The sequence below is a fragment of the Coffea arabica genome, chromosome 11e (assembly GCF_036785885.1).
Source record: "Coffea arabica cultivar ET-39 chromosome 11e, Coffea Arabica ET-39 HiFi, whole genome shotgun sequence".
NCBI lineage: Eukaryota > Viridiplantae > Streptophyta > Magnoliopsida > Gentianales > Rubiaceae > Coffea > Coffea arabica.
The window spans coordinates 34,865,765-34,889,986 of NC_092331.1; the positions used below are offsets into that span (position 1 = coordinate 34,865,765).

General features: G+C 42.8%; 45 non-coding genes across 45 annotated transcripts; all 45 read left to right on the top strand.

The window, feature by feature from the left end:
* Window positions 1-296: 296 nt before the first annotated feature.
* LOC140030621 (5S ribosomal RNA) lies at window positions 297-415 on the top strand. Its single transcript, XR_011834536.1, has one exon. It is a non-coding gene; the product is annotated as a 5S ribosomal RNA (ribosomal RNA).
* Window positions 416-830: 415 nt separating this feature from the next.
* Window positions 831-949, top strand: LOC140032117 (5S ribosomal RNA). The gene has a single exon (XR_011836042.1). It is a non-coding gene; the product is annotated as a 5S ribosomal RNA (ribosomal RNA).
* Window positions 950-1,364: 415 nt separating this feature from the next.
* On the top strand, window positions 1,365-1,483 carry LOC140024915 (5S ribosomal RNA). The gene has a single exon (XR_011828891.1). It is a non-coding gene; the product is annotated as a 5S ribosomal RNA (ribosomal RNA).
* Window positions 1,484-1,897: 414 nt separating this feature from the next.
* LOC140029962 (5S ribosomal RNA) lies at window positions 1,898-2,016 on the top strand. Its single transcript, XR_011833877.1, has one exon. It is a non-coding gene; the product is annotated as a 5S ribosomal RNA (ribosomal RNA).
* A 416-nt stretch (window positions 2,017-2,432) lies between these two features.
* Window positions 2,433-2,551, top strand: LOC140030846 (5S ribosomal RNA). The gene has a single exon (XR_011834765.1). It is a non-coding gene; the product is annotated as a 5S ribosomal RNA (ribosomal RNA).
* Window positions 2,552-2,965: 414 nt separating this feature from the next.
* On the top strand, window positions 2,966-3,084 carry LOC140023181 (5S ribosomal RNA). Its single transcript, XR_011827153.1, has one exon. It is a non-coding gene; the product is annotated as a 5S ribosomal RNA (ribosomal RNA).
* Window positions 3,085-3,499: 415 nt separating this feature from the next.
* On the top strand, window positions 3,500-3,618 carry LOC140032101 (5S ribosomal RNA). Its single transcript, XR_011836027.1, has one exon. It is a non-coding gene; the product is annotated as a 5S ribosomal RNA (ribosomal RNA).
* A 413-nt stretch (window positions 3,619-4,031) lies between these two features.
* On the top strand, window positions 4,032-4,150 carry LOC140032262 (5S ribosomal RNA). Its single transcript, XR_011836187.1, has one exon. It is a non-coding gene; the product is annotated as a 5S ribosomal RNA (ribosomal RNA).
* Window positions 4,151-4,565: 415 nt separating this feature from the next.
* On the top strand, window positions 4,566-4,684 carry LOC140029963 (5S ribosomal RNA). The gene has a single exon (XR_011833878.1). It is a non-coding gene; the product is annotated as a 5S ribosomal RNA (ribosomal RNA).
* A 416-nt stretch (window positions 4,685-5,100) lies between these two features.
* Window positions 5,101-5,219, top strand: LOC140030847 (5S ribosomal RNA). The gene has a single exon (XR_011834766.1). It is a non-coding gene; the product is annotated as a 5S ribosomal RNA (ribosomal RNA).
* Window positions 5,220-5,634: 415 nt separating this feature from the next.
* Window positions 5,635-5,753, top strand: LOC140032102 (5S ribosomal RNA). Its single transcript, XR_011836028.1, has one exon. It is a non-coding gene; the product is annotated as a 5S ribosomal RNA (ribosomal RNA).
* Window positions 5,754-6,166: 413 nt separating this feature from the next.
* Window positions 6,167-6,285, top strand: LOC140032263 (5S ribosomal RNA). Its single transcript, XR_011836188.1, has one exon. It is a non-coding gene; the product is annotated as a 5S ribosomal RNA (ribosomal RNA).
* Window positions 6,286-6,700: 415 nt separating this feature from the next.
* On the top strand, window positions 6,701-6,819 carry LOC140029964 (5S ribosomal RNA). The gene has a single exon (XR_011833879.1). It is a non-coding gene; the product is annotated as a 5S ribosomal RNA (ribosomal RNA).
* A 416-nt stretch (window positions 6,820-7,235) lies between these two features.
* Window positions 7,236-7,354, top strand: LOC140030849 (5S ribosomal RNA). The gene has a single exon (XR_011834768.1). It is a non-coding gene; the product is annotated as a 5S ribosomal RNA (ribosomal RNA).
* Window positions 7,355-7,769: 415 nt separating this feature from the next.
* LOC140032268 (5S ribosomal RNA) lies at window positions 7,770-7,888 on the top strand. The gene has a single exon (XR_011836193.1). It is a non-coding gene; the product is annotated as a 5S ribosomal RNA (ribosomal RNA).
* Window positions 7,889-8,302: 414 nt separating this feature from the next.
* On the top strand, window positions 8,303-8,421 carry LOC140032140 (5S ribosomal RNA). Its single transcript, XR_011836065.1, has one exon. It is a non-coding gene; the product is annotated as a 5S ribosomal RNA (ribosomal RNA).
* A 415-nt stretch (window positions 8,422-8,836) lies between these two features.
* Window positions 8,837-8,955, top strand: LOC140030850 (5S ribosomal RNA). The gene has a single exon (XR_011834769.1). It is a non-coding gene; the product is annotated as a 5S ribosomal RNA (ribosomal RNA).
* A 415-nt stretch (window positions 8,956-9,370) lies between these two features.
* Window positions 9,371-9,489, top strand: LOC140032269 (5S ribosomal RNA). The gene has a single exon (XR_011836194.1). It is a non-coding gene; the product is annotated as a 5S ribosomal RNA (ribosomal RNA).
* A 414-nt stretch (window positions 9,490-9,903) lies between these two features.
* LOC140032419 (5S ribosomal RNA) lies at window positions 9,904-10,022 on the top strand. Its single transcript, XR_011836345.1, has one exon. It is a non-coding gene; the product is annotated as a 5S ribosomal RNA (ribosomal RNA).
* A 415-nt stretch (window positions 10,023-10,437) lies between these two features.
* LOC140032118 (5S ribosomal RNA) lies at window positions 10,438-10,556 on the top strand. Its single transcript, XR_011836043.1, has one exon. It is a non-coding gene; the product is annotated as a 5S ribosomal RNA (ribosomal RNA).
* Window positions 10,557-10,971: 415 nt separating this feature from the next.
* On the top strand, window positions 10,972-11,090 carry LOC140023735 (5S ribosomal RNA). Its single transcript, XR_011827702.1, has one exon. It is a non-coding gene; the product is annotated as a 5S ribosomal RNA (ribosomal RNA).
* A 415-nt stretch (window positions 11,091-11,505) lies between these two features.
* On the top strand, window positions 11,506-11,624 carry LOC140032420 (5S ribosomal RNA). Its single transcript, XR_011836346.1, has one exon. It is a non-coding gene; the product is annotated as a 5S ribosomal RNA (ribosomal RNA).
* Window positions 11,625-12,039: 415 nt separating this feature from the next.
* Window positions 12,040-12,158, top strand: LOC140032119 (5S ribosomal RNA). Its single transcript, XR_011836044.1, has one exon. It is a non-coding gene; the product is annotated as a 5S ribosomal RNA (ribosomal RNA).
* Window positions 12,159-12,573: 415 nt separating this feature from the next.
* Window positions 12,574-12,692, top strand: LOC140023736 (5S ribosomal RNA). Its single transcript, XR_011827703.1, has one exon. It is a non-coding gene; the product is annotated as a 5S ribosomal RNA (ribosomal RNA).
* A 415-nt stretch (window positions 12,693-13,107) lies between these two features.
* On the top strand, window positions 13,108-13,226 carry LOC140032421 (5S ribosomal RNA). Its single transcript, XR_011836347.1, has one exon. It is a non-coding gene; the product is annotated as a 5S ribosomal RNA (ribosomal RNA).
* Window positions 13,227-13,641: 415 nt separating this feature from the next.
* On the top strand, window positions 13,642-13,760 carry LOC140022031 (5S ribosomal RNA). Its single transcript, XR_011826013.1, has one exon. It is a non-coding gene; the product is annotated as a 5S ribosomal RNA (ribosomal RNA).
* A 416-nt stretch (window positions 13,761-14,176) lies between these two features.
* LOC140023737 (5S ribosomal RNA) lies at window positions 14,177-14,295 on the top strand. Its single transcript, XR_011827704.1, has one exon. It is a non-coding gene; the product is annotated as a 5S ribosomal RNA (ribosomal RNA).
* Window positions 14,296-14,709: 414 nt separating this feature from the next.
* Window positions 14,710-14,828, top strand: LOC140032422 (5S ribosomal RNA). The gene has a single exon (XR_011836348.1). It is a non-coding gene; the product is annotated as a 5S ribosomal RNA (ribosomal RNA).
* A 415-nt stretch (window positions 14,829-15,243) lies between these two features.
* LOC140032121 (5S ribosomal RNA) lies at window positions 15,244-15,362 on the top strand. The gene has a single exon (XR_011836046.1). It is a non-coding gene; the product is annotated as a 5S ribosomal RNA (ribosomal RNA).
* Window positions 15,363-15,777: 415 nt separating this feature from the next.
* On the top strand, window positions 15,778-15,896 carry LOC140023738 (5S ribosomal RNA). The gene has a single exon (XR_011827705.1). It is a non-coding gene; the product is annotated as a 5S ribosomal RNA (ribosomal RNA).
* A 415-nt stretch (window positions 15,897-16,311) lies between these two features.
* LOC140032423 (5S ribosomal RNA) lies at window positions 16,312-16,430 on the top strand. Its single transcript, XR_011836349.1, has one exon. It is a non-coding gene; the product is annotated as a 5S ribosomal RNA (ribosomal RNA).
* Window positions 16,431-16,845: 415 nt separating this feature from the next.
* On the top strand, window positions 16,846-16,964 carry LOC140032122 (5S ribosomal RNA). The gene has a single exon (XR_011836047.1). It is a non-coding gene; the product is annotated as a 5S ribosomal RNA (ribosomal RNA).
* A 415-nt stretch (window positions 16,965-17,379) lies between these two features.
* Window positions 17,380-17,498, top strand: LOC140023739 (5S ribosomal RNA). The gene has a single exon (XR_011827706.1). It is a non-coding gene; the product is annotated as a 5S ribosomal RNA (ribosomal RNA).
* Window positions 17,499-17,913: 415 nt separating this feature from the next.
* On the top strand, window positions 17,914-18,032 carry LOC140032424 (5S ribosomal RNA). The gene has a single exon (XR_011836350.1). It is a non-coding gene; the product is annotated as a 5S ribosomal RNA (ribosomal RNA).
* A 415-nt stretch (window positions 18,033-18,447) lies between these two features.
* On the top strand, window positions 18,448-18,566 carry LOC140032123 (5S ribosomal RNA). Its single transcript, XR_011836048.1, has one exon. It is a non-coding gene; the product is annotated as a 5S ribosomal RNA (ribosomal RNA).
* Window positions 18,567-18,981: 415 nt separating this feature from the next.
* LOC140023740 (5S ribosomal RNA) lies at window positions 18,982-19,100 on the top strand. The gene has a single exon (XR_011827707.1). It is a non-coding gene; the product is annotated as a 5S ribosomal RNA (ribosomal RNA).
* A 415-nt stretch (window positions 19,101-19,515) lies between these two features.
* LOC140032425 (5S ribosomal RNA) lies at window positions 19,516-19,634 on the top strand. Its single transcript, XR_011836351.1, has one exon. It is a non-coding gene; the product is annotated as a 5S ribosomal RNA (ribosomal RNA).
* A 415-nt stretch (window positions 19,635-20,049) lies between these two features.
* Window positions 20,050-20,168, top strand: LOC140032124 (5S ribosomal RNA). Its single transcript, XR_011836049.1, has one exon. It is a non-coding gene; the product is annotated as a 5S ribosomal RNA (ribosomal RNA).
* Window positions 20,169-20,583: 415 nt separating this feature from the next.
* LOC140023741 (5S ribosomal RNA) lies at window positions 20,584-20,702 on the top strand. Its single transcript, XR_011827708.1, has one exon. It is a non-coding gene; the product is annotated as a 5S ribosomal RNA (ribosomal RNA).
* Window positions 20,703-21,117: 415 nt separating this feature from the next.
* LOC140032426 (5S ribosomal RNA) lies at window positions 21,118-21,236 on the top strand. The gene has a single exon (XR_011836352.1). It is a non-coding gene; the product is annotated as a 5S ribosomal RNA (ribosomal RNA).
* A 415-nt stretch (window positions 21,237-21,651) lies between these two features.
* On the top strand, window positions 21,652-21,770 carry LOC140032125 (5S ribosomal RNA). Its single transcript, XR_011836050.1, has one exon. It is a non-coding gene; the product is annotated as a 5S ribosomal RNA (ribosomal RNA).
* A 415-nt stretch (window positions 21,771-22,185) lies between these two features.
* On the top strand, window positions 22,186-22,304 carry LOC140025051 (5S ribosomal RNA). The gene has a single exon (XR_011829028.1). It is a non-coding gene; the product is annotated as a 5S ribosomal RNA (ribosomal RNA).
* A 416-nt stretch (window positions 22,305-22,720) lies between these two features.
* Window positions 22,721-22,839, top strand: LOC140023742 (5S ribosomal RNA). Its single transcript, XR_011827709.1, has one exon. It is a non-coding gene; the product is annotated as a 5S ribosomal RNA (ribosomal RNA).
* A 415-nt stretch (window positions 22,840-23,254) lies between these two features.
* LOC140032427 (5S ribosomal RNA) lies at window positions 23,255-23,373 on the top strand. Its single transcript, XR_011836353.1, has one exon. It is a non-coding gene; the product is annotated as a 5S ribosomal RNA (ribosomal RNA).
* A 415-nt stretch (window positions 23,374-23,788) lies between these two features.
* On the top strand, window positions 23,789-23,907 carry LOC140032126 (5S ribosomal RNA). Its single transcript, XR_011836051.1, has one exon. It is a non-coding gene; the product is annotated as a 5S ribosomal RNA (ribosomal RNA).
* Window positions 23,908-24,222: the final 315 nt, after the last annotated feature.

Sequence of the window (24,222 nt, forward strand, 5' to 3'; positions counted from 1 at the left end):
AGGCGCGAGACAAATCAGGAACGGTACGGCTCGATCAAAGCCCGGATCGTCGCTCAAATTTGTCGGCGCAAATGTATCACCGCAAGCGTGAAGGATTGATTTTATGATAATTTAGAGTTGCGGGATGATGGAAAAAAACAGGGTGCAAATCAATAACAAAAAAAAAATAAAGTAAATAAATAAAAGGATAAGAGAAAAATGCTTCAATTGACGCTTAAAATGAATTCCGGTCTAGAAAAGCCACACTGCTTCGCAGGACGGGGTAGTTTAAAAGAATAAAGCGAAAGGAACATGGCGGGTGCGATCATACCAGCACTAATGCACCGGATCCCATCAGAACTCCGAAGTTAAGCGTGCTTGGGCGAGAGTAGTACTAGGATGGGTGACCCCCTGGGAAGTCCTCGTGTTGCACCTCTCTCTTTTTTCTTTCGAAATCCAAATTTCGTATTCGTTGTTTATCCTGTAGTAATTTAGCTCCGTCGAAACGATTGCTTCATATTTTGCTTCTTGTCGAAGGATGTAGGCGGATCTGAAGGCGCGAGACAAATCAGGAACGGTACGGCTCGATCAAAGCCCGGATCGTCGGTCAAATTTGTCGGCGCAAATGTATCACCGCAAGCGTGAAGGATTGATTTCATGATAATTTAGAGTTGCGCGATGAGGGAAAAAAACAGGGTGCAAATCAATAGCAAAATAAAATATAAAGTAAATAAATAAAAGGATAAGAGGAAAATGCTTCAATTAACGCTTAAAATGAATTCCGGTCTAGAAAAGCCACACTGCTTCGCAGGACGGGGTAGTTTAAAAGAATAAAGCGAAAGGAACATGGCGGGTGCGATCATTCCAGCCCTAATGCACCGGATCCCATCAGAACTCTGAAGTTAAGCGTGCTTGGGCGTGAGTAGTACTAGAATGGGTGACCACCTGGGAAGTTCTCGTGTTGCACCCCTATTTTTTTGTTTCGAAATCCAAATTTCCTATTCGTTCTTTATCCTGTAGTAATTTAGCTCCGTCGGAAAGATTGATTTATATTTTGCTTCTTGTCGAAGCATGAAGGCGAGCCTGAAGGCGCGAGACAAATCAGGAACGGTACGGTTCGATCAAACCCCGGATCGTCGCCCAAAGTTGTCGGCGCAAATATATCACCGCAAGCGTGATGGATTGATTTCATGACAATTTAGACTTGCGCGATGAGGGAAAAAAACAGGGTGCAAATCAATAACAAAAAAAAATATGAAAGCAAATAAATAAAAGGATAAGAGAAAAATGCTTGAATTGACGCTTAAAATGAATTTCGGTCTAAAAAAGCCACACTGCTTCGCAGGACGGGGTAGTTTAAAAGAATAAAGCGAAAGGAATATGGCGGGAGCGATCATACCAGCACTAATGCACCGGATCCCATCAGAACTCCGAAATTAAGCGTGGTTGGGCGAGAGTAGTACTAGGATTGGTGACCCCCTGGGAAGTCCTCGTGTTGAACCCCTCTCTTTTTTGTTTCGAAATCCAAATTTCCTATTCGTTCTTTATCCTGTAGTAATTTAGCTCCGTCGGAACGATTGCTTAATATTTTGCTTCTTGTCGAAGCGTGAAGGAGCATCTGAAGGCGCGAGACAAATCAGGAACGGTACGGCTCGATCAAAGCCCGGATCGTCGCTCAAATTTGTCGGCGCAAATGTATCACCGCAAGCGTGAAGGATTGATTTTATGATAATTTAGAGTTGCGGGATGATGGAAAAAAACAGGGTGCAAATCAATAACAAAAAAAAAATAAAGTAAATAAATAAAAGGATAAGAGGAAAATGCTTCAATTGACGCTTAAAATGAATTCCGGTCTAGAAAAGCCACACTGCTTCGCAGGACGGGGTAGTTTAAAACAATAAAGCGAAAGGAACATGGCGGGTGCGATCATACCAGCACTAATACACCGGATCCCATCAGAACTCCGAAGTTAAGCGTGCTTGGGCGAGAGTAGTACTAGAATGGGTGACCCCCTGGGAAGTTCTCGTGTTGCACCCCTCTTTTTTTTGTTTCGAAATCCAAATTTCGTATTCGTTCTTTATCCTGTAGTAATTTAGCTCCGTCGGAATGATTGCTTCATATTTTGCTTCTTGTCGAAGCATGAAGGCGGATCTGAAGGCGCGAGACAAATCAGGAACGGTACGGCTCGATCAAAGCCCGGATCGTCGCTCAAATTTGTCGGCGCAAATATATCAGCGCAAGCGTGATGGATTGATTTCATGGCAATTTAGAGTTGCGCGATGAGGGAAAAAAACAGGGTGCAAAGCAATAGCAAAAAAAAATATGAAAGCAAATAAAAAAAAGGGTAAGAGGAAAATACTTGAATTGACGCTTAAAAGGAATGCCGGTTTAGAAAAACCACACTGCTTCGCAGGACGGGATGGTTTAAAAGAATAAAGCGAAAGGAACATGGCGGGTGCGATCATACCAGCACTAATGCACCGGATCCCATCAGAACTCCGAAGTTAAGCATGCTTGGGCGAGAGTAGTACTAGGATGGGTGACCCCCTGGGAAGTCCTCGTGTTGCACCCCTCTCTTTTTTGTTTCGAAATCCAAATTTCCTATTCGTTCTTTATCCTGTAGTAATTTAGCTCCGTCGGAACGATTGCTTAATATTTTGCTTCTTGTCGAAGCGTGAAGGAGGATCTGAAGGCGCGAGACAAATCAGGAACGGTACGGCTCGATCAAAGCCCGGATCGTCGCTCAAATTTGTCGGCGCAAATGTATCACCGCAAGCGTGAAGGATTGATTTTATGATAATTTAGAGTTGCGGGATGATGGAAAAAAACAGGGTGCAAATCAATAACAAAAAAAAAATAAAGTAAATAAATAAAAGGATAAGAGAAAAATGCTTCAATTGACGCTTAAAATGAATTCCGGTCTAGAAAAGCCACACTGCTTCGCAGGACGGGGTAGTTTAAAAGAATAAAGCGAAAGGAACATGGCGGGTGCGATCATACCAGCACTAATGCACCGGATCCCATCAGAACTCCGAAGTTAAGCGTGCTTGGGCGAGAGTAGTACTAGGATGGGTGACCCCCTGGGAAGTCCTCGTGTTGCACCCCTCTCTTTTTTCTTTCGAAATCCAAATTTCGTATTCGTTGTTTATCCTGTAGTAATTTAGCTCCGTCGAAACGATTGCTTCATATTTTGCTTCTTGTCGAAGGATGTAGGCGGATCTGAAGGCGCGAGACAAATCAGGAACGGTACGGCTCGATCAAAGCCCGGATCGTCGGTCAAATTTGTCGGCGCAAATGTATCACCGCAAGCGTGAAGGATTGATTTCATGATAATTTAGAGTTGCGCGATGAGGGAAAAAAACAGGGTGCAAATCAATAGCAAAATAAAATATAAAGTAAATAAATAAAAGGATAAGAGGAAAATGCTTCAATTAACGCTTAAAATGAATTCCGGTCTAGAAAAGCCACACTGTTTCGCAGGACGGGGTAGTTTAAAAGAATAAAGCGAAAGGAACATGGCGGGTGCGATCATTCCAGCCCTAATGCACCGGATCCCATCAGAACTCTGAAGTTAAGCGTGCTTGGGCGAGAGTAGTACTAGAATGGGTGACCCCCTGGGAAGTTCTCGTGTTGCACCCCTATTTTTTTGTTTCGAAATCCAAATTTCCTATTCGTTCTTTATCCTGTAGTAATTTAGCTCCGTCGGAAAGATTGCTTTATATTTTGCTTCTTGTCGAAACATGAAGGCGAGTCCGAAGGCGCGAGACAAATCAGGAACGGTACGGTTCGATCAAACCCCGGATCGTCGCCCAAAGTTGTCGGCACAAATATATCACCGCAAGCGTGAAGGATTGATTTCATGACAATTTAGACTTGCGCGATGAGGGAAAAAAACAGGGTGCAAATCAATAAAAAAAAAATATAAAAGCAAATAAATAAAAGGATAAGAGGAAAATGCTTGAATTGACGCTTAAAATGAATTTCGGTCTAGAAAAGCCACACTGCTTCGCAGGACGAGGTAGTTTAAAAGAATAAAGCGAAAGGAATATGGCGGGTGCGATCATACCAGCACTAATGCACCGGATCCCATCAGAACTCCGAAGTTAAGCGTGGTTGGGCGAGAGTAGTACTAGGATTGGTGACCCCCTGGGAAGTCCTCGTGTTGCACCCCTCTCTTTTTTCTTTCGAAATACAAATTTCCTATTCGTTGTTTATCCTGTGGTAATTTAGCTCCGTTGAAACGATTGCTTTATATTTTGCTTCTTGTCGAAGGATGTAGGCGGATCTGAAGGCGCGAGACAAATCAGGAACGGTACGACTCGATCAAAGACCGGATCGTCGCTCAAATTTGTCGGCGCAAATGTATCACCGCAAGCGTGAAGGATTGATTTCATGATAATTTAGAGTTGCGGGATGATGGAAAAAAACAGGGTGCAAATCAATAACAAAATAAAATATAAAGTAAATAAATAAAAGGATAAGAGGAAAATGCTTCAATTAACGCTTAAAATGAATTCCGGTCTAGAAAAGCCACACTGCTTCGCAGGACGGGGTAGTTTAAAAGAATAAAGCGAAAGGAACATGGCGGGTGCGATCATACCAGCACTAATACACCGGATCCCATCAGAACTCCGAAGTTAAGCGTGCTTGGGCGAGAGTAGTACTAGAATGGGTGACCCCCTGGGAAGTTCTCGTGTTGCACCCCTCTTTTTTTTGTTTCGAAATCCAAATTTCGTATTCGTTCTTTATCCTGTAGTAATTTAGCTCCGTCGGAATGATTGCTTCATATTTTGCTTCTTGTCGAAGCATGAAGGCGGATCTGAAGGCGCGAGACAAATCAGGAACGGTACGGCTCGATCAAAGCCCGGATCGTCGCTCAAATTTGTCGGCGCAAATGTATCAGCGCAAGCGTGATGGATTGATTTCATGGCAATTTAGAGTTGCGCGATGAGGGAAAAAAACAGGGTGCAAATCAATAGCAAAAAAAAATATGAAAGCAAATAAAAAAAAGGGTAAGAGGAAAATACTTGAATTGACGCTTAAAAGGAATGCCGGTTTAGAAAAACCACACTGCTTCGCAGGACGGGATGGTTTAAAAGAATAAAGCGAAAGGAACATGGCGGGTGCGATCATACCAGCACTAATGCACCGGATCCCATCAGAACTCCGAAGTTAAGCATGCTTGGGCGAGAGTAGTACTAGGATGGGTGACCCCCTGGGAAGTCCTCGTGTTGCACCCCTCTCTTTTTTGTTTCGGAATCCAAATTTCCTATTCGTTCTTTATCCTGTGGTAATTTAGCTCCGTCGGAACGATTGCTTTATATTTTGCTTCTTGTCGAAGCGTGAAGGAGGATCTGAAGGCGCGAGACAAATCAGGAACGGTACGGCTCGATCAAAGACCGGATCGTCGCTCAAATTTGTCGGCGCAAATGTATCACCGCAAGCGTGAAGGATTGATTTCATGATAATTTAGAGTTGCGGGATGATGGAAAAAAACAGGGTGCAAATCAATAACAAAATAAAATATAAAGTAAATAAATAAAAGGATAAGAGGAAAATGCTTCAATTGACGCTTAAAATGAATTCCGGTCTAGAAAAGCCACACTGCTTCGCAGGACGGGGTAGTTTAAAAGAATAAAGCGAAAGGAACATGGCGGGTGCGATCATTCCAGCCCTAATGCACCGGATCCCATCAGAACTCTGAAGTTAAGCGTGCTTGGGCGAGAGTAGTACTAGAATGGGTGACCCCCTGGGAAGTTCTCGTGTTGCACCCCTATTTTTTTGTTTCGAAATCCAAATTTCCTATTCGTTCTTTATCCTGTAGTAATTTAGCTCCGTCGGAAAGATTGCTTTATATTTTGCTTCTTGTCGAAACATGAAGGCGAGTCCGAAGGCGCGAGACAAATCAGGAACGGTACGGTTCGATCAAACCCCGGATCGTCGCCCAAAGTTGTCGGCACAAATATATCACCGCAAGCGTGAAGGATTGATTTCATGACAATTTAGACTTGCGCGATGAGGGAAAAAAACAGGGTGCAAATCAATAAAAAAAAAATATAAAAGCAAATAAATAAAAGGATAAGAGGAAAATGCTTGAATTGACGCTTAAAATGAATTTCGGTCTAGAAAAGCCACACTGCTTCGCAGGACGAGGTAGTTTAAAAGAATAAAGCGAAAGGAATATGGCGGGTGCGATCATACCAGCACTAATGCACCGGATCCCATCAGAACTCCGAAGTTAAGCGTGGTTGGGCGAGAGTAGTACTAGGATTGGTGACCCCCTGGGAAGTCCTCGTGTTGCACCCCTCTCTTTTTTCTTTCGAAATACAAATTTCCTATTCGTTGTTTATCCTGTGGTAATTTAGCTCCGTTGAAACGATTGCTTTATATTTTGCTTCTTGTCGAAGGATGTAGGCGGATCTGAAGGCGCGAGACAAATCAGGAACGGTACGACTCGATCAAAGACCGGATCGTCGCTCAAATTTGTCGGCGCAAATGTATCACCGCAAGCGTGAAGGATTGATTTCATGATAATTTAGAGTTGCGGGATGATGGAAAAAAACAGGGTGCAAATCAATAACAAAATAAAATATAAAGTAAATAAATAAAAGGATAAGAGGAAAATGCTTCAATTAACGCTTAAAATGAATTCCGGTCTAGAAAAGCCACACTGCTTCGCAGGACGGGATAGTTTAAAAGAATAAAGCGAAAGGAACATGGCGGGTGCGATCATACCAGCACTAATACACCGGATCCCATCAGAACTCCGAAGTTAAGCGTGCTTGGGCGAGAGTAGTACTAGAATGGGTGACCCCCTGGGAAGTTCTCGTGTTGCACCCCTCTTTTTTTTGTTTCGAAATCCAAATTTCGTATTCGTTCTTTATCCTGTAGTAATTTAGCTCCGTCGGAATGATTGCTTCATATTTTGCTTCTTGTCGAAGCATGAAGGCGGATCTGAAGGCGCGAGACAAATCAGGAACGGTACGGCTCGATCAAAGCCCGGATCGTCGCTCAAATTTGTCGGCGCAAATGTATCAGCGCAAGCGTGATGGATTGATTTCATGGCAATTTAGAGTTGCGCGATGAGGGAAAAAAACAGGGTGCAAATCAATAGCAAAAAAAAATACGAAAGCAAATAAAAAAAAGGGTAAGAGGAAAATACTTGAATTGACGCTTAAAAGGAATGCCGGTTTAGAAAAACCACACTGCTTCGCAGGACGGGATGGTTTAAAAGAATAAAGCGAAAGGAACATGGCGGGTGCGATCATACCAGCACTAATGCACCGGATCCCATCAGAACTCCGAAGTTAAGCATGCTTGGGCGAGAGTAGTACTAGGATGGGTGACCCCCTGGGAAGTCCTCGTGTTGCACCCCTCTCTTTTTTGTTTCGGAATCCAAATTTCCTATTCGTTCTTTATCCTGTGGTAATTTAGCTCCGTCGGAACGATTGCTTTATATTTTGCTTCTTGTCGAAGCGTGAAGGAGGATCTGAAGGCGCGAGACAAATCAGGAACGGTACGGCTCGATCAAAGACCGGATCGTCGCTCAAATTTGTCGGCGCAAATGTATCACCGCAAGCGTGAAGGATTGATTTCATGATAATTTAGAGTTGCGGGATGATGGAAAAAAACAGGGTGCAAATCAATAACAAAATAAAATATAAAGTAAATAAATAAAAGGATAAGAGGAAAATGCTTCAATTAACGCTTAAAATGAATTCCGGTCTAGAAAAGCCACACTGCTTCGCAGGACGGGGTAGTATAAAAGAATAAAGCGAAAGGAACATGGCGGGTGCGATCATACCAGCACTAATGCACCGGATCCCATCAGAACTCCGAAGTTAAGCGTGCTTGGGCGAGAGTAGTACTAGGATTGGTGACCCCCTGGGAAGTCCTCGTGTTGAACCCCTCTCTTTTTTGTTTCGAAATCCAAATTTCCTATTCGTTCTTTATCCTGTAGTAATTTAGCTCCGTCGGAACGATTGCTTAATATTTTGCTTCTTGTCGAAGCGTGAAGGAGCATCTGAAGGCGCGAGACAAATCAGGAACGGTACGGCTCGATCAAAGCCCGGATCGTCGCCCAAATTTGTCGGCGCAAATGTATCACCGCAAGCGTGAAGGATTGATTTTATGATAATTTAGAGTTGCGGGATGATGGAAAAAAACAGGGTGCAAATCAATAACAAAAAAAAAATAAAGTAAATAAATAAAAGGATAAGAGGAAAATGCTTCAATTGACGCTTAAAATGAATTCCGGTCTAGAAAAGCCACACTGCTTCGCAGGACGGGGTAGTTTAAAAGAATAAAGCGAAAGGAACATGGCGGGTGCGATCATTCCAGCCCTAATGCACCGGATCCCATCAGAACTCTGAAGTTAAGCGTGCTTGGGCGTGAGTAGTACTAGAATGGGTGACCCCCTGGGAAGTTCTCGTGTTGCACCCCTCTTTTTTTTGTTTCGAAATCCAAATTTCGTATTCGTTCTTTATCCTGTAGTAATTTAGCTCCGTCGGAATGATTGCTTCATATTTTGCTTCTTGTCGAAGCATGAAGGCGGATCTGAAGGCGCGAGACAAATCAGGAACGGTACGGCTCGATCAAAGCCCGGATCGTCGCTCAAATTTGTCGGCGCAAATGTATCACCGCAAGCGTGAAGGATTGATTTCATGATAATTTAGAGTTGCGGGATGATGGAAAAAAACAGGGTGCAAATCAATAACAAAATAAAATATAAAGTAAATAAATAAAAGGATAAGAGGAAAATGCTTCAATTAACGCTTAAAATGAATTCCGGTCTAGAAAAGCCACACTGCTTCGCAGGACGGGGTAGTTTAAAAGAATAAAGCGAAAGGAACATGGCGGGTGCGATCATACCAGCACTAATGCACCGGATCCCATCAGAACTCCGAAGTTAAGCATGCTTGGGCGAGAGTAGTACTAGGATGGGTGACCCCCTGGGAAGTCCTCGTGTTGCACCCCTCTCTTTTTTGTTTCGGAATCCAAATTTCCTATTCGTTCTTTATCCTGTGGTAATTTAGCTCCGTCGGAACGATTGCTTTATATTTTGCTTCTTGTCGAAGCGTGAAGGAGGATCTGAAGGCGCGAGACAAATCAGGAACGGTACGGCTCGATCAAAGACCGGATCGTCGCTCAAATTTGTCGGCGCAAATGTATCACCGCAAGCGTGAAGGATTGATTTCATGATAATTTAGAGTTGCGGGATGATGGAAAAAAACAGGGTGCAAATCAATAACAAAATAAAATATAAAGTAAATAAATAAAAGGATAAGAGGAAAATGCTTCAATTAACGCTTAAAATGAATTCCGGTCTAGAAAAGCCACACTGCTTCGCAGGACGGGGTAGTTTAAAAGAATAAAGCGAAAGGAACATGGCGGGTGCGATCATACCAGCACTAATGCACCGGATCCCATCAGAACTCCGAAGTTAAGCGTGCTTGGGCGAGAGTAGTACTAGGATTGGTGACCCCCTGGGAAGTCCTCGTGTTGAACCCCTCTCTTTTTTGTTTCGAAATCCAAATTTCCTATTCGTTCTTTATCCTGTAGTAATTTAGCTCCGTCGGAACGATTGCTTAATATTTTGCTTCTTGTCGAAGCGTGAAGGAGCATCTGAAGGCGCGAGACAAATCAGGAACGGTACGGCTCGATCAAAGCCCGGATCGTCGCCCAAATTTGTCGGCGCAAATGTATCACCGCAAGCGTGAAGGATTGATTTTATGATAATTTAGAGTTGCGGGATGATGGAAAAAAACAGGGTGCAAATCAATAACAAAAAAAAAATAAAGTAAATAAATAAAAGGATAAGAGGAAAATGCTTCAATTGACGCTTAAAATGAATTCCGGTCTAGAAAAGCCACACTGCTTCGCAGGACGGGGTAGTTTAAAAGAATAAAGCGAAAGGAACAAGGCGGGTGCGATCATACCAGCACTAATGGACCGGATCCCATCAGAACTCCGAAGTTAAGCATGTTTGGACGAGAGTAGTACTAGGATGGGTGACCCCCTGGGAAGTCCTCGTGTTGCACCCCTCTCTTTTTTCTTTCGAAATCCAAATTTCCTATTCGTTGTTTATCCTGTGGTAATTTAGCTCCGTTGAAACGATTGCTTTATATTTTGCTTCTTGTCGAAGGATGTAGGCGGATCTGAAGGCGCGAGACAAATCAGGAACGGTACGGCTCGATCAAAGACCGGATCGTCGCTCAAATTTGTCGGCGCAAATGTATCACCGCAAGCGTGAAGGATTGATTTCATGATAATTTAGAGTTGCGGGATGATGGAAAAAAACAGGGTGCAAATCAATAACAAAATAAAATATAAAGTAAATAAATAAAAGGATAAGAGGAAAATGCTTCAATTAACGCTTAAAATGAATTCCGGTCTAGAAAAGCCACACTGCTTCGCAGGACGGGGTAGTTTAAAAGAATAAAGCGAAAGGAACATGGCGGGTGCGATCATTCCAGCCCTAATGCACCGGATCCCATCAGAACTCTGAAGTTAAGCGTGCTTGGGCGTGAGTAGTACTAGAATGGGTGACCACCTGGGAAGTTCTCGTGTTGCACCCCTATTTTTTTGTTTCGAAATCCAAATTTCCTATTCGTTCTTTATCCTGTAGTAATTTAGCTCCGTCGGAAAGATTGATTTATATTTTGCTTCTTGTCGAAGCATGAAGGCGAGCCTGAAGGCGCGAGACAAATCAGGAACGGTACGGTTCGATCAAACCCCGGATCGTCGCCCAAAGTTGTCAGCGCAAATATATCACCGCAAGCGTGATGGATTGATTTCATGACAATTTAGACTTGCGCGATGAGGGAAAAAAACAGGGTGCAAATCAATAACAAAAAAAAATATGAAAGCAAATAAATAAAAGGATAAGAGAAAAATGCTTGAATTGACGCTTAAAATGAATTTCGGTCTAAAAAAGCCACACTGCTTCGCAGGACGGGGTAGTTTAAAAGAATAAAGCGAAAGGAATATGGCGGGAGCGATCATACCAGCACTAATGCACCGGATCCCATCAGAACTCCGAAATTAAGCGTGGTTGGGCGAGAGTAGTACTAGGATTGGTGACCCCCTGGGAAGTCCTCGTGTTGCACCCCTCTCTTTTTTGTTTCGAAATCCAAATTTCCTATTCGTTCTTTATCCTGTAGTAATTTAGCTCCGTCGGAACGATTGCTTAATATTTTGCTTCTTGTCGAAGCGTGAAGGAGGATCTGAAGGCGCGAGACAAATCAGGAACGGTACGGCTCGATCAAAGCCCGGATCGTCGCTCAAATTTGTCGGCGCAAATGTATCACCGCAAGCGTGAAGGATTGATTTTATGATAATTTAGAGTTGCGGGATGATGGAAAAAAACAGGGTGCAAATCAATAACAAAAAAAAAAATAAAGTAAATAAATAAAAGGATAAGAGGAAAATGCTTCAATTGACGCTTAAAATGAATTCCGGTCTAGAAAAGCCACACTGCTTCGCAGGACGGGGTAGTTTAAAAGAATAAAGCGAAAGGAACAAGGCGGGTGCGATCATACCAGCACTAATGGACCGGATCCCATCAGAACTCCGAAGTTAAGCATGTTTGGACGAGAGTAGTACTAGGATGGGTGACCCCCTGGGAAGTCCTCGTGTTGCACCCCTCTCTTTTTTCTTTCGAAATCCAAATTTCCTATTCGTTGTTTATCCTGTGGTAATTTAGCTCCGTTGAAACGATTGCTTTATATTTTGCTTCTTGTCGAAGGATGTAGGCGGATCTGAAGGCGCGAGACAAATCAGGAACGGTACGGCTCGATCAAAGACCGGATCGTCGCTCAAATTTGTCGGCGCAAATGTATCACCGCAAGCGTGAAGGATTGATTTCATGATAATTTAGAGTTGCGGGATGATGGAAAAAAACAGGGTGCAAATCAATAACAAAATAAAATATAAAGTAAATAAATAAAAGGATAAGAGGAAAATGCTTCAATTAACGCTTAAAATGAATTCCGGTCTAGAAAAGCCACACTGCTTCGCAGGACGGGGTAGTTTAAAAGAATAAAGCGAAAGGAACATGGCGGGTGCGATCATTCCAGCCCTAATGCACCGGATCCCATCAGAACTCTGAAGTTAAGCGTGCTTGGGCGTGAGTAGTACTAGAATGGGTGACCACCTGGGAAGTTCTCGTGTTGCACCCCTATTTTTTTGTTTCGAAATCCAAATTTCCTATTCGTTCTTTATCCTGTAGTAATTTAGCTCCGTCGGAAAGATTGATTTATATTTTGCTTCTTGTCGAAGCATGAAGGCGAGCCTGAAGGCGCGAGACAAATCAGGAACGGTACGGTTCGATCAAACCCCGGATCGTCGCCCAAAGTTGTCAGCGCAAATATATCACCGCAAGCGTGATGGATTGATTTCATGACAATTTAGACTTGCGCGATGAGGGAAAAAAACAGGGTGCAAATCAATAACAAAAAAAAATATGAAAGCAAATAAATAAAAGGATAAGAGAAAAATGCTTGAATTGACGCTTAAAATGAATTTCGGTCTAAAAAAGCCACACTGCTTCGCAGGACGGGGTAGTTTAAAAGAATAAAGCGAAAGGAATATGGCGGGAGCGATCATACCAGCACTAATGCACCGGATCCCATCAGAACTCCGAAATTAAGCGTGGTTGGGCGAGAGTAGTACTAGGATTGGTGACCCCCTGGGAAGTCCTCGTGTTGCACCCCTCTCTTTTTTGTTTCGAAATCCAAATTTCCTATTCGTTCTTTATCCTGTAGTAATTTAGCTCCGTCGGAACGATTGCTTAATATTTTGCTTCTTGTCGAAGCGTGAAGGAGGATCTGAAGGCGCGAGACAAATCAGGAACGGTACGGCTCGATCAAAGCCCGGATCGTCGCTCAAATTTGTCGGCGCAAATGTATCACCGCAAGCGTGAAGGATTGATTTTATGATAATTTAGAGTTGCGGGATGATGGAAAAAAACAGGGTGCAAATCAATAACAAAAAAAAAAATAAAGTAAATAAATAAAAGGATAAGAGGAAAATGCTTCAATTGACGCTTAAAATGAATTCCGGTCTAGAAAAGCCACACTGCTTCGCAGGACGGGGTAGTTTAAAAGAATAAAGCGAAAGGAACAAGGCGGGTGCGATCATACCAGCACTAATGGACCGGATCCCATCAGAACTCCGAAGTTAAGCATGTTTGGACGAGAGTAGTACTAGGATGGGTGACCCCCTGGGAAGTCCTCGTGTTGCACCCCTCTCTTTTTTCTTTCGAAATCCAAATTTCCTATTCGTTGTTTATCCTGTGGTAATTTAGCTCCGTTGAAACGATTGCTTTATATTTTGCTTCTTGTCGAAGGATGTAGGCGGATCTGAAGGCGCGAGACAAATCAGGAACGGTACGGCTCGATCAAAGACCGGATCGTCGCTCAAATTTGTCGGCGCAAATGTATCACCGTAAGCGTGAAGGATTGATTTCATGATAATTTAGAGTTGCGGGATGATGGAAAAAAACAGGGTGCAAATCAATAACAAAAAAAAAAATAAAGTAAATAAATAAAAGGATAAGAGGAAAATGCTTCAATTGACGCTTAAAATGAATTCCGGTCTAGAAAAGCCACACTGCTTCGCAGGACGGGGTAGTTTAAAAGAATAAAGCGAAAGGAACAAGGCGGGTGCGATCATACCAGCACTAATGGACCGGATCCCATCAGAACTCCAAAGTTAAGCATGTTTGGACGAGAGTAGTACTAGGATGGGTGACCCCCTGGGAAGTCCTCGTGTTGCACCCCTCTCTTTTTTCTTTCGAAATCCAAATTTCCTATTCGTTGTTTATCCTGTGGTAATTTAGCTCCGTTGAAACGATTGCTTTATATTTTGCTTCTTGTCGAAGGATGTAGGCGGATCTGAAGGCGCGAGACAAATCAGGAACGGTACGGCTCGATCAAAGACCGGATCGTCGCTCAAATTTGTCGGCGCAAATGTATCACCGCAAGCGTGATGGATTGATTTCATGACAATTTAGACTTGCGCGATGAGGGAAAAAAACAGGGTGCAAATGAATAACAAAAAAAAATATGAAAGCAAATAAATAAAAGGATAAGAGAAAAATGCTTGAATTGACGCTTAAAATGAATTTCGGTCTAAAAAAGCCACACTGCTTCGCAGGACGGGGTAGTTTAAAAGAATAAAGCGAAAGGAATATGGCGGGAGCGATCATACCAGCACTAATGCACCGGATCCCATCAGAACTCCGAAATTAAGCGTGGTTGGGCGAGAGTAGTACTAGGATTGGTGACCCCCTGGGAAGTCCTCGTGTTGCACCCCTCTCTTTTTTGTTTCGAAATCCAAATTTCCTATTCGTTCTTTATCCTGTAGTAATTTAGCTCCGTCGGAACGATTGCTTAATATTTTGCTTCTTGTCGAAGCGTGAAGGAGGATCTGAAGGCGCGAGACAAATCAGGAACGGTACGGCTCGATCAAAGCCCGGATCGTCGCTCAAATTTGTCGGCGCAAATGTATCACCGCAAGCGTGAAGGATTGATTTTATGATAATTTAGAGTTGCGGGATGATGGAAAAAAACAGGGTGCAAATCAATAACAAAAAAAAAATAAAGTAAATAAATAAAAGGATAAGAGGAAAATGCTTCAATTGACGCTTAAAATGAATTCCGGTCTAGAAAAGCCACACTGCTTCGCAGGACGGGGTAGTTTAAAAGAATAAAGCGAAAGGAACAAGGCGGGTGCGATCATACCAGCACTAATGGACCGGATCCCATCAGAACTCCGAAGTTAAGCATGTTTGGACGAGAGTAGTACTAGGATGGGTGACCCCCTGGGAAGTCCTCGTGTTGCACCCCTCTCTTTTTTCTTTCGAAATCCAAATTTCCTATTCGTTGTTTATCCTGTGGTAATTTAGCTCCGTTGAAACGATTGCTTTATATTTTGCTTCTTGTCGAAGGATGTAGGCGGATCTGAAGGCGCGAGACAAATCAGGAACGGTACGGCTCGATCAAAGACCGGATCGTCGCTCAAATTTGTCGGCGCAAATGTATCACCGCAAGCGTGAAGGATTGATTTCATGATAATTTAGAGTTGCGGGATGATGGAAAAAAACAGGGTGCAAATCAATAACAAAATAAAATATAAAGTAAATAAATAAAAGGATAAGAGGAAAATGCTTCAATTAACGCTTAAAATGAATTCCGGTCTAGAAAAGCCACACTGCTTCGCAGGACGGGGTAGTTTAAAAGAATAAAGCGAAAGGAACATGGCGGGTGCGATCATTCCAGCCCTAATGCACCGGATCCCATCAGAACTCTGAAGTTAAGCGTGCTTGGGCGTGAGTAGTACTAGAATGGGTGACCACCTGGGAAGTTCTCGTGTTGCACCCCTATTTTTTTGTTTCGAAATCCAAATTTCCTATTCGTTCTTTATCCTGTAGTAATTTAGCTCCGTCGGAAAGATTGATTTATATTTTGCTTCTTGTCGAAGCATGAAGGCGAGCCTGAAGGCGCGAGACAAATCAGGAACGGTACGGTTCGATCAAACCCCGGATCGTCGCCCAAAGTTGTCAGCGCAAATATATCACCGCAAGCGTGATGGATTGATTTCATGACAATTTAGACTTGCGCGATGAGGGAAAAAAACAGGGTGCAAATCAATAACAAAAAAAAATATGAAAGCAAATAAATAAAAGGATAAGAGAAAAATGCTTGAATTGACGCTTAAAATGAATTTCGGTCTAAAAAAGCCACACTGCTTCGCAGGACGGGGTAGTTTAAAAGAATAAAGCGAAAGGAATATGGCGGGAGCGATCATACCAGCACTAATGCACCGGATCCCATCAGAACTCCGAAATTAAGCGTGGTTGGGCGAGAGTAGTACTAGGATTGGTGACCCCCTGGGAAGTCCTCGTGTTGCACCCCTCTCTTTTTTGTTTCGAAATCCAAATTTCCTATTCGTTCTTTATCCTGTAGTAATTTAGCTCCGTCGGAACGATTGCTTAATATTTTGCTTCTTGTCGAAGCGTGAAGGAGGATCTGAAGGCGCGAGACAAATCAGGAACGGTACGGCTCGATCAAAGCCCGGATCGTCGCTCAAATTTGTCGGCGCAAATGTATCACCGCAAGCGTGAAGGATTGATTTTATGATAATTTAGAGTTGCGGGATGATGGAAAAAAACAGGGTGCAAATCAATAACAAAAAAAAAAATAAAGTAAATAAATAAAAGGATAAGAGGAAAATGCTTCAATTGACGCTTAAAATGAATTCCGGTCTAGAAAAGCCACACTGCTTCGCAGGACGGGGTAGTTTAAAAGAATAAAGCGAAAGGAACAAGGCGGGTGCGATCATACCAGCACTAATGGACCGGATCCCATCAGAACTCCGAAGTTAAGCATGTTTGGACGAGAGTAGTACTAGGATGGGTGACCCCCTGGGAAGTCCTCGTGTTGCACCCCTCTCTTTTTTCTTTCGAAATCCAAATTTCCTATTCGTTGTTTATCCTGTGGTAATTTAGCTCCGTTGAAACGATTGCTTTATATTTTGCTTCTTGTCGAAGGATGTAGGCGGATCTGAAGGCGCGAGACAAATCAGGAACGGTACGGCTCGATCAAAGACCGGATCGTCGCTCAAATTTGTCGGCGCAAATGTATCACCGCAAGCGTGAAGGATTGATTTCATGATAATTTAGAGTTGCGGGATGATGGAAAAAAACAGGGTGCAAATCAATAACAAAATAAAATATAAAGTAAATAAATAAAAGGATAAGAGGAAAATGCTTCAATTAACGCTTAAAATGAATTCCGGTCTAGAAAAGCCACACTGCTTCGCAGGACGGGGTAGTTTAAAAGAATAAAGCGAAAGGAACATGGCGGGTGCGATCATTCCAGCCCTAATGCACCGGATCCCATCAGAACTCTGAAGTTAAGCGTGCTTGGGCGTGAGTAGTACTAGAATGGGTGACCACCTGGGAAGTTCTCGTGTTGCACCCCTATTTTTTTGTTTCGAAATCCAAATTTCCTATTCGTTCTTTATCCTGTAGTAATTTAGCTCCGTCGGAAAGATTGATTTATATTTTGCTTCTTGTCGAAGCATGAAGGCGAGCCTGAAGGCGCGAGACAAATCAGGAACGGTACGGTTCGATCAAACCCCGGATCGTCGCCCAAAGTTGTCAGCGCAAATATATCACCGCAAGCGTGATGGATTGATTTCATGACAATTTAGACTTGCGCGATGAGGGAAAAAAACAGGGTGCAAATCAATAACAAAAAAAAATATGAAAGCAAATAAATAAAAGGATAAGAGAAAAATGCTTGAATTGACGCTTAAAATGAATTTCGGTCTAAAAAAGCCACACTGCTTCGCAGGACGGGGTAGTTTAAAAGAATAAAGCGAAAGGAATATGGCGGGAGCGATCATACCAGCACTAATGCACCGGATCCCATCAGAACTCCGAAATTAAGCGTGGTTGGGCGAGAGTAGTACTAGGATTGGTGACCCCCTGGGAAGTCCTCGTGTTGCACCCCTCTCTTTTTTGTTTCGAAATCCAAATTTCCTATTCGTTCTTTATCCTGTAGTAATTTAGCTCCGTCGGAACGATTGCTTAATATTTTGCTTCTTGTCGAAGCGTGAAGGAGGATCTGAAGGCGCGAGACAAATCAGGAACGGTACGGCTCGATCAAAGCCCGGATCGTCGCTCAAATTTGTCGGCGCAAATGTATCACCGCAAGCGTGAAGGATTGATTTTATGATAATTTAGAGTTGCGGGATGATGGAAAAAAACAGGGTGCAAATCAATAACAAAAAAAAAAATAAAGTAAATAAATAAAAGGATAAGAGGAAAATGCTTCAATTGACGCTTAAAATGAATTCCGGTCTAGAAAAGCCACACTGCTTCGCAGGACGGGGTAGTTTAAAAGAATAAAGCGAAAGGAACAAGGCGGGTGCGATCATACCAGCACTAATGGACCGGATCCCATCAGAACTCCGAAGTTAAGCATGTTTGGACGAGAGTAGTACTAGGATGGGTGACCCCCTGGGAAGTCCTCGTGTTGCACCCCTCTCTTTTTTCTTTCGAAATCCAAATTTCCTATTCGTTGTTTATCCTGTGGTAATTTAGCTCCGTTGAAACGATTGCTTTATATTTTGCTTCTTGTCGAAGGATGTAGGCGGATCTGAAGGCGCGAGACAAATCAGGAACGGTACGGCTCGATCAAAGACCGGATCGTCGCTCAAATTTGTCGGCGCAAATGTATCACCGCAAGCGTGAAGGATTGATTTCATGATAATTTAGAGTTGCGGGATGATGGAAAAAAACAGGGTGCAAATCAATAACAAAATAAAATATAAAGTAAATAAATAAAAGGATAAGAGGAAAATGCTTCAATTAACGCTTAAAATGAATTCCGGTCTAGAAAAGCCACACTGCTTCGCAGGACGGGGTAGTTTAAAAGAATAAAGCGAAAGGAACATGGCGGGTGCGATCATTCCAGCCCTAATGCACCGGATCCCATCAGAACTCTGAAGTTAAGCGTGCTTGGGCGTGAGTAGTACTAGAATGGGTGACCACCTGGGAAGTTCTCGTGTTGCACCCCTATTTTTTTGTTTCGAAATCCAAATTTCCTATTCGTTCTTTATCCTGTAGTAATTTAGCTCCGTCGGAAAGATTGATTTATATTTTGCTTCTTGTCGAAGCATGAAGGCGAGCCTGAAGGCGCGAGACAAATCAGGAACGGTACGGTTCGATCAAACCCCGGATCGTCGCCCAAAGTTGTCAGCGCAAATATATCACCGCAAGCGTGATGGATTGATTTCATGACAATTTAGACTTGCGCGATGAGGGAAAAAAACAGGGTGCAAATCAATAACAAAAAAAAATATGAAAGCAAATAAATAAAAGGATAAGAGAAAAATGCTTGAATTGACGCTTAAAATGAATTTCGGTCTAAAAAAGCCACACTGCTTCGCAGGACGGGGTAGTTTAAAAGAATAAAGCGAAAGGAATATGGCGGGAGCGATCATACCAGCACTAATGCACCGGATCCCATCAGAACTCCGAAATTAAGCGTGGTTGGGCGAGAGTAGTACTAGGATTGGTGACCCCCTGGGAAGTCCTCGTGTTGCACCCCTCTCTTTTTTGTTTCGAAATCCAAATTTCCTATTCGTTCTTTATCCTGTAGTAATTTAGCTCCGTCGGAACGATTGCTTAATATTTTGCTTCTTGTCGAAGCGTGAAGGAGGATCTGAAGGCGCGAGACAAATCAGGAACGGTACGGCTCGATCAAAGCCCGGATCGTCGCTCAAATTTGTCGGCGCAAATGTATCACCGCAAGCGTGAAGGATTGATTTTATGATAATTTAGAGTTGCGGGATGATGGAAAAAAACAGGGTGCAAATCAATAACAAAAAAAAAAATAAAGTAAATAAATAAAAGGATAAGAGGAAAATGCTTCAATTGACGCTTAAAATGAATTCCGGTCTAGAAAAGCCACACTGCTTCGCAGGACGGGGTAGTTTAAAAGAATAAAGCGAAAGGAACAAGGCGGGTGCGATCATACCAGCACTAATGGACCGGATCCCATCAGAACTCCGAAGTTAAGCATGTTTGGACGAGAGTAGTACTAGGATGGGTGACCCCCTGGGAAGTCCTCGTGTTGCACCCCTCTCTTTTTTCTTTCGAAATCCAAATTTCCTATTCGTTGTTTATCCTGTGGTAATTTAGCTCCGTTGAAACGATTGCTTTATATTTTGCTTCTTGTCGAAGGATGTAGGCGGATCTGAAGGCGCGAGACAAATCAGGAACGGTACGGCTCGATCAAAGACCGGATCGTCGCTCAAATTTGTCGGCGCAAATGTATCACCGCAAGCGTGAAGGATTGATTTCATGATAATTTAGAGTTGCGGGATGATGGAAAAAAACAGGGTGCAAATCAATAACAAAATAAAATATAAAGTAAATAAATAAAAGGATAAGAGGAAAATGCTTCAATTAACGCTTAAAATGAATTCCGGTCTAGAAAAGCCACACTGCTTCGCAGGACGGGGTAGTTTAAAAGAATAAAGCGAAAGGAACATGGCGGGTGCGATCATTCCAGCCCTAATGCACCGGATCCCATCAGAACTCTGAAGTTAAGCGTGCTTGGGCGTGAGTAGTACTAGAATGGGTGACCACCTGGGAAGTTCTCGTGTTGCACCCCTATTTTTTTGTTTCGAAATCCAAATTTCCTATTCGTTCTTTATCCTGTAGTAATTTAGCTCCGTCGGAAAGATTGATTTATATTTTGCTTCTTGTCGAAGCATGAAGGCGAGCCTGAAGGCGCGAGACAAATCAGGAACGGTACGGTTCGATCAAACCCCGGATCGTCGCCCAAAGTTGTCAGCGCAAATATATCACCGCAAGCGTGATGGATTGATTTCATGACAATTTAGACTTGCGCGATGAGGGAAAAAAACAGGGTGCAAATCAATAACAAAAAAAAATATGAAAGCAAATAAATAAAAGGATAAGAGAAAAATGCTTGAATTGACGCTTAAAATGAATTTCGGTCTAAAAAAGCCACACTGCTTCGCAGGACGGGGTAGTTTAAAAGAATAAAGCGAAAGGAATATGGCGGGAGCGATCATACCAGCACTAATGCACCGGATCCCATCAGAACTCCGAAATTAAGCGTGGTTGGGCGAGAGTAGTACTAGGATTGGTGACCCCCTGGGAAGTCCTCGTGTTGCACCCCTCTCTTTTTTGTTTCGAAATCCAAATTTCCTATTCGTTCTTTATCCTGTAGTAATTTAGCTCCGTCGGAACGATTGCTTAATATTTTGCTTCTTGTCGAAGCGTGAAGGAGGATCTGAAGGCGCGAGACAAATCAGGAACGGTACGGCTCGATCAAAGCCCGGATCGTCGCTCAAATTTGTCGGCGCAAATGTATCACCGCAAGCGTGAAGGATTGATTTTATGATAATTTAGAGTTGCGGGATGATGGAAAAAAACAGGGTGCAAATCAATAACAAAAAAAAAAATAAAGTAAATAAATAAAAGGATAAGAGGAAAATGCTTCAATTGACGCTTAAAATGAATTCCGGTCTAGAAAAGCCACACTGCTTCGCAGGACGGGGTAGTTTAAAAGAATAAAGCGAAAGGAACAAGGCGGGTGCGATCATACCAGCACTAATGGACCGGATCCCATCAGAACTCCGAAGTTAAGCATGTTTGGACGAGAGTAGTACTAGGATGGGTGACCCCCTGGGAAGTCCTCGTGTTGCACCCCTCTCTTTTTTCTTTCGAAATCCAAATTTCCTATTCGTTGTTTATCCTGTGGTAATTTAGCTCCGTTGAAACGATTGCTTTATATTTTGCTTCTTGTCGAAGGATGTAGGCGGATCTGAAGGCGCGAGACAAATCAGGAACGGTACGGCTCGATCAAAGACCGGATCGTCGCTCAAATTTGTCGGCGCAAATGTATCACCGCAAGCGTGAAGGATTGATTTCATGATAATTTAGAGTTGCGGGATGATGGAAAAAAACAGGGTGCAAATCAATAACAAAATAAAATATAAAGTAAATAAATAAAAGGATAAGAGGAAAATGCTTCAATTAACGCTTAAAATGAATTCCGGTCTAGAAAAGCCACACTGCTTCGCAGGACGGGGTAGTTTAAAAGAATAAAGCGAAAGGAACATGGCGGGTGCGATCATTCCAGCCCTAATGCACCGGATCCCATCAGAACTCTGAAGTTAAGCGTGCTTGGGCGTGAGTAGTACTAGAATGGGTGACCACCTGGGAAGTTCTCGTGTTGCACCCCTATTTTTTTGTTTCGAAATCCAAATTTCCTATTCGTTCTTTATCCTGTAGTAATTTAGCTCCGTCGGAAAGATTGATTTATATTTTGCTTCTTGTCGAAGCATGAAGGCGAGCCTGAAGGCGCGAGACAAATCAGGAACGGTACGGTTCGATCAAACCCCGGATCGTCGCCCAAAGTTGTCAGCGCAAATATATCACCGCAAGCGTGATGGATTGATTTCATGACAATTTAGACTTGCGCGATGAGGGAAAAAAACAGGGTGCAAATCAATAACAAAAAAAAATATGAAAGCAAATAAATAAAAGGATAAGAGAAAAATGCTTGAATTGACGCTTAAAATGAATTTCGGTCTAAAAAAGCCACACTGCTTCGCAGGACGGGGTAGTTTAAAAGAATAAAGCGAAAGGAATATGGCGGGAGCGATCATACCAGCACTAATGCACCGGATCCCATCAGAACTCCGAAATTAAGCGTGGTTGGGCGAGAGTAGTACTAGGATTGGTGACCCCCTGGGAAGTCCTCGTGTTGACCCCTCTCTTTTTTGTTTCGAAATCCAAATTTCCTATTCGTTCTTTATCCTGTAGTAATTTAGCTCCGTCGGAACGATTGCTTAATATTTTGCTTCTTGTCGAAGCGTGAAGGAGGATCTGAAGGCGCGAGACAAATCAGGAACGGTACGGCTCGATCAAAGCCCGGATCGTCGCTCAAATTTGTCGGCGCAAATGTATCACCGCAAGCGTGAAGGATTGATTTTATGATAATTTAGAGTTGCGGGATGATGGAAAAAAACAGGGTGCAAATCAATAACAAAAAAAAAAATATAAAGCAAATAAATAAAAGGATAAGAGAAAAATGCTTGAATTGACGCTTAAAATGAATTTCGGTCTAAAAAAGCCACACTGCTTCGCAGGACGGGGTAGTTTAAAAGAATAAAGCGAAAGGAATATGGCGGGAGCGATCATACCAGCACTAATGCACCGGATCCCATCAGAACTCCGAAATTAAGCGTGGTTGGGCGAGAGTAGTACTAGGATTGGTGACCCCCTGGGAAGTCCTCGTGTTGCACCCCTCTCTTTTTTGTTTCGAAATCCAAATTTCCTATTCGTTCTTTATCCTGTAGTAATTTAGCTCCGTCGGAACGATTGCTTAATATTTTGCTTCTTGTCGAAGCGTGAAGGAGGATCTGAAGGCGCGAGACAAATCAGGAACGGTACGGCTCGATCAAAGCCCGGATCGTCGCTCAAATTTGTCGGCGCAAATGTATCACCGCAAGCGTGAAGGATTGATTTTATGATAATTTAGAGTTGCGGGATGATGGAAAAAAACAGGGTGCAAATCAATAACAAAAAAAAAAATAAAGTAAATAAATAAAAGGATAAGAGGAAAATGCTTCAATTGACGCTTAAAATGAATTCCGGTCTAGAAAAGCCACACTGCTTCGCAGGACGGGGTAGTTTAAAAGAATAAAGCGAAAGGAACAAGGCGGGTGCGATCATACCAGCACTAATGGACCGGATCCCATCAGAACTCCGAAGTTAAGCATGTTTGGACGAGAGTAGTACTAGGATGGGTGACCCCCTGGGAAGTCCTCGTGTTGCACCCCTCTCTTTTTTCTTTCGAAATCCAAATTTCCTATTCGTTGTTTATCCTGTGGTAATTTAGCTCCGTTGAAACGATTGCTTTATATTTTGCTTCTTGTCGAAGGATGTAGGCGGATCTGAAGGCGCGAGACAAATCAGGAACGGTACGGCTCGATCAAAGACCGGATCGTCGCTCAAATTTGTCGGCGCAAATGTATCACCGCAAGCGTGAAGGATTGATTTCATGATAATTTAGAGTTGCGGGATGATGGAAAAAAACAGGGTGCAAATCAATAACAAAATAAAATATAAAGTAAATAAATAAAAGGATAAGAGGAAAATGCTTCAATTAACGCTTAAAATGAATTCCGGTCTAGAAAAGCCACACTGCTTCGCAGGACGGGGTAGTTTAAAAGAATAAAGCGAAAGGAACATGGCGGGTGCGATCATTCCAGCCCTAATGCACCGGATCCCATCAGAACTCTGAAGTTAAGCGTGCTTGGGCGTGAGTAGTACTAGAATGGGTGACCACCTGGGAAGTTCTCGTGTTGCACCCCTATTTTTTTGTTTCGAAATCCAAATTTCCTATTCGTTCTTTATCCTGTAGTAATTTAGCTCCGTCGGAAAGATTGATTTATATTTTGCTTCTTGTCGAAGCATGAAGGCGAGCCTGAAGGCGCGAGACAAATCAGGAACGGTACGGTTCGATCAAACCCCGGATCGTCGCCCAAAGTTGTCAGCGCAAATATATCACCGCAAGCGTGATGGATTGATTTCATGACAATTTAGACTTGCGCGATGAGGGAAAAAAACAGGGTGCAAATCAATAACAAAAAAAAATATGAAAGCAAATAAATAAAAGGATAAGAGAA